The following is a 5,373-nucleotide window of genomic DNA, read 5'->3' as shown; positions in this document are numbered from 1 at the left end:
CCGCCATCTTTGTGAAGGGGCAAAGAGTGGCGCACGCTCTCGCTGTTGCCCTTTGCCCGCCTTTAAAGTGACAGTTTTAACTGTCAAATATTCACTTATTAGAAAATAAAAAAGGAAGGAGGAAAAACTAAGGAGGCTTCTGAAACAAGAGGCGGAGGGCGGGGAGAATCATATACTGGTCTTCAAAGTGTGAAGATGACATAAGAACCTGTTGCATAATGTGAAACACACACAGAAAATTCCAGCATCAGCCCCTTTCTTAATACTAACAGGGGCATTTTAGCCAAGTCTACTCAGAATCAAGTCCTACTGGTTTCACTGGGGCTTACTCCCAGGTAGCAGGGGTTAGCATTTCAGCCTAAATAATGAGGCGCAAGGAGGGTGCCCTGCAGTGAAGGAGCCGTGCCTTGTTTCTCCTACAGTGGTATCTTGGTTTGCAACCGTTTTTTGGATTACAACCACGTCAAACCCGGAAGTGCATGTCCCTTTTCTTGGATTACAGCCCATTTTTTTTATTACAACCCAGTTTTTTTGGAGGCCCCATTGGTGAAAGCATGCCTTGGGTTACAACCTGTTTTGGTTTACAACCAGACCTCCGGAACAGATTATGGTTGTAAACCAAAGTACCACTGTATTAAACTCTGCCAACCAACGGACAAAAATTGTGAGACAAGATCCTCCATTAGGCATGGAGGACTTGGAGTCCAAAAAAAAGCAAGGAGGATGCAGTTTCACCTCCCTAAATTCACACGACTCTGGTTAAGGTGCACCTGTGCACTCTTATGGTTGGGTGTGGGGCCTCGAAATCCATTTAACCCCCAAAACTCACCCACACATTGAAATAAATTTAAACTAAATGGAACCTCCATCGTCAAAGGCAGTGTACTGCTGAAGACTAGATCCCCGAGGTGAAATAAGATGGGGAGGGCTGTTGCCTTCATGCCTTGCTTATAAACTTCCCAGAGCCATTTATGTAGCATCTGTTGTAAACAGACTCTGCTGGATTTCTTATCAAAGACTTGGACTGTAAGCTAATAGTTAATGGTGTCTTATACATACATACATACATACATACATACTTCCGATTGCTGAGTTATGCAGAGACCAAGTGAATTTATGTCTGCAATTTTTTTCCTACCGTGAAAATCAGAAGATTGCAAACTGCCCTGTGATGTTCAGAAGAAGGGTGATATAGACATTTAAATAAAAATAAAAATAATAAAGAAACCTTTTAAAATAAAGATGTTTACATTTAAGCACCCTTTGCTCTTTCTGTTATATTGAGGTAATTTGAAAGCTGCATACTTAACAGCAAAGTCTTTCAGCAGTATAAAATGATAATAAACAAGGTGGGGTTTTTTAAAATACTGAAGTCCTTTTTACCTAGTATTTTATCCACTGAAAACCTGGAAGTTTCATTAACCTATACTAGGATGGTGCACACCAGCTTACAATGAACAAGCTGTGCACTTAGCTGTGGTCCATGGGGTGGTTGGTGGTCATAGTTCCAGAAGTCACTGCCTCTCAGCAAAACACTCACTCCGGGGGTGGGGGCTCCCCAGAGCAATACATTTTGAACCACTGCAAACTGTTCTTGGCAGTGTGCCCAGGAAAGAAGGAGAAGGCATTTATGCAGACACTAGTGAGAGACTGGGGGAGAGGGAATGAGATCTACCTGCTCTCCCACCTTCCACACTAGTTGACTTTACCTGGAGACTTTTCACTTCTGCAGCAGAGACCAGAAAAGGACCAAGAGGCAGGTGGCAGTAGAGTGTATTTGGCTCTAATCTGTGTTATGTAGTACCATATTTTTTGCTCTATAAGACTCACTTTTTCCCTCCTAAAAAGTAAGGGGAAATGTGTGTGCGTCTTATGGAGCGAATGCACACTGCGCAGCTATCCCAGAAGCCAGAACAGCAAGAGGGATTGCTGCTTTCACTGCGCAGCGATCCCTCTTGCTGTTCTGGCTTTTGAGATTCAGAATATTTTTTTTCTTGTTTTCCTCCTCCAAAAACTAGGTGCGTCTTGTGGTCTGGTGCGTCTTATAGAGCGAAAAATATGGTAACTATATAACTGATTAAACAATTGATGGCCTTTTAAAAGTGCTGTGAGAGGGGGTTATTGGTGGTGGTGGTTGTTATGGTATGTATTTTGTGTTTTCATTTTGTATTTTTATGTTGTAAACCGCCCTGTGATCTTTGGATGAAGTTTTGTACAGAAGTTTGATTAATAATAATAGTAATAACCGGGTTGGTTAAAGTGTTGTAAATAGGGTAAGACTTTTTAACTCATATTTGGCACTTGATTAAATGCGGCATGTCATTCTAATTCACTTTAGTTATTAGTGTCAAGTCACTAAGATTACTTGCCCTCCAGTTTCTTGATATATGCCGCCCAGGAAATATTTATTGATAGACAATTGTATACATTTAAATAATTATGTTAAGTATTATTAATAACAATAACTAATGAGTGCACATGCCTCCGGATGCAGCTGGTCTGTCAAGTTGCAGCCAAGATTTGCAGCTGAGATCTCCCCTATCTACTAAATAAGCCAATGCTCACTTGCATATGCATTCATATCTCAAAATGAATGTTCCTGTTGTGTAAGAGTGATACTTTAAAAAAACAAATTACCTGGCTTGCTATCAGTCAACAGAACTGGTTGGGCTGGTTTCAAATCAGGCATTTTTTAAAGGGCTGTCCATAGGTGAGGCAGACCCGGGTGCAAGCAGGTTTAGGAGACCAGATGTCCGCCCAGATAGCCACTGCTCCATTCCTGCTTCCAAATCCTGAGTTGTCATTTGGTGAGACTGTGAGAGACTAGCAGAATGAACTCTTACTTTAACCCCCTTCCTCCCCCAAGAGAACACTGATGAAAGCAGTGATCTGAAGTCTTATTATCCTCAGAAACTGAAATATTTAGGAAGTTAAAGGGGTTCTGAGACAATGTCTCGTACAATGACTCATACAAATCTTTTATTAATAAGTACTAGAAATCCTTTTAAAAATATACTGCACAGTGCTAGGGCTTGCCAATCAGAAGGTTGGCAGTTTGAATCCCCGCGACGGGGTGAGCTCCCGTTGCTTGGTCCCTGCTCCTGCCAACCTAGCAGTTCAGAAGCATGAAGTGCAAGTAGATAAATAGGTACCGCTCCGGCGGGAAGGTAAACAGCGTTTCCGCGTGCTGCTTTGGTTCTCCAGAAGCGGCTTAGTCATGCTGGCCACATGACCTGGAAGCTGTACACCGGCTCCCTCGGCCAATAAAGTGAGATGAGCGCCGCAACCCCAGAGTCATCCGCGACTGGACCTAATGGCCAGGGGTCCCTTTACCTTTACCTTTATGCTGACTTTGTGGAACAAGCTATCAGCAGCCCTGTCCTCTTTTCCATCTGGTCACCCTAATGGCATTGGGGGAAGTTCTGTAGCTCTGTGGGAGAGCACATGTGTTGTATACAGAAGTCCTTGGTATTTCCAGGTAGGGCTGGAAACAACCCTTTTGTAAAACCCAGGAGAGCTGCTTTCCCCCAAACTCCAAACTCTACACTGGCACTTTTAAAAGAGGCTTAAACATATCCACTGTAGATTTACCTTCCAATAATTTTCCAATTTGCTGCTGCTGCTTTTTAAAATAAACAGTTAGTCTATAAGCTGGATGACTGTATTAAATTCAGTTGTATGATTTAACATACTGTTGTCAGTTTGGAGAGTTTGGTCATTCTGGCAGGGGTCTCAGCCATCCCATACATTAACGGATGTGGTTTTCCCCAGAGAATCCTGGGTACTGAATTTTACCCCTCACAGAGCTACAATTCTGAGCACGCTTAACGAACTACAGTTCCTGGGATTCAGGAATTGGGGGGGGGGCGTGTCATGTGGTTTAAATATATGGTGTGGATGTGGTCAGAGCAGCTAGGACAAAATAATGGTAAAGGTGATTTCTGGCATGGGCAATTCACCTGTAAGAGGGCAGGGGGTCTAAGATCAGCTCTCTCCATTTTTACAGTCTGAATTTAGAGAACAGAGCCAAGAGTTTGGATGGGAGGCAGCTTTGGAGCTGGCTGCCGCAGCTGCTCTCTCTAGGAATCTGATGCAGAGGTCAGCAGATTTGCTGCCTGCTGTCGGACAGCTGTATTTCTTTCTTCCAATAGGTTCTACTTGTATATTTGTAAATAAAGCGGACATCAAGTACGTCTCCAGTGTGCTCTCATCTAAAGGAAACTTTGGCACTGCTCCTTGAGCTCCTCATAGCTTAGGGAAGTGTGGTGAGTGAACAACAATATACTACAGTGGTACCTCGGGTTACATACGCTTCAGGTTACAGACTCCGCTAACCCAGAAATAGTGCTTCAGGTTAAGAACTTTGCTTCAGGATGAGAACAGAAATCGTGTTTTGGCGGCGCGGCAGCAGCAGGAGGCTCCATTAGCTAAAGTGGTGCTTCAGGTTAAGAACAGTTTCAGGTTAAGTACGGACCTCCAGAACGAATTAAGTACTTAACCCGAGGTACCACTGTACAGTATTTCTCTCTCTCTTCTTTTCCTGCTCTATCTCACTTGAAGAGGTGTGTTCTTTCTCACTTGGCAAACTGAAAGCTGTAGCAAAATTTAACAGGAAGGGAGCAGGACCAGGCAGACCATCGCTAAGAAGGATTTACAAGAGAAACAGCAGTGGTCTTGGAATGTGTTTGTAGGCCTGTGGAGCAGCCAGAAATTAATCCAAGTTTTCCCATCATGAGCGCTACCTGATGATTTTCGGCCCATGGCAAGTTGTTAAAGCAGGAATGTGATACACCATGGGCCATGCTGGCTGAGGCTCGTGGCAGCTTGAGTCCAACAAGGTCGGGAGGGACGCAGGTTCCCCACCCTTGGGTTAAAGGCTAATTTAGGAAGTTGTGAGTTATAGTGTTCAGGAGCAAGGAACTTTTTTCAAAATAAGGTGTACAAAAATAGTTGTATAGCTGAAGCTGGCATTTTTGCCTCCTTTCAGTGGCTCCCTCTTTCCTCAGAAACAATCCATTTGTTTGTATCGGGGTGCAGATGGCGATTGAACTGCTAATTCTGGAAAAGGAGCACTAGCACCAGTAAAAGATTTAGGCGCGGGTCCCTTTAAGACGAAATGCCCAGCACCAAGATGGCAGCTTCCTTTCACCTCTCTCCTGCCTGTGCCCTTCACTAAGATGGGGAGGAGGGGAAAGAATGATGTCATCGCATGACTGTGTTTTTATGAATGAAAAGAATCCTGTGAGTGAGTAATTCCAGGAAACTCATATTACAACTCAGCAGATCGCAGCGCAGAGCCCAGCTCAGCCCTTCTCCTCGGAAAACAACAACTTCGTTTACAGAAATAAACAAGGAGATTTGGAGAGCCGAATC

The sequence above is a fragment of the Podarcis raffonei genome, chromosome 10, assembly GCF_027172205.1.
Source record: "Podarcis raffonei isolate rPodRaf1 chromosome 10, rPodRaf1.pri, whole genome shotgun sequence".
NCBI lineage: Eukaryota > Metazoa > Chordata > Lepidosauria > Squamata > Lacertidae > Podarcis > Podarcis raffonei.
The sequence above is the reverse complement of the archived record's forward strand: the minus strand, read 5'-3'. Positions refer to the sequence as shown.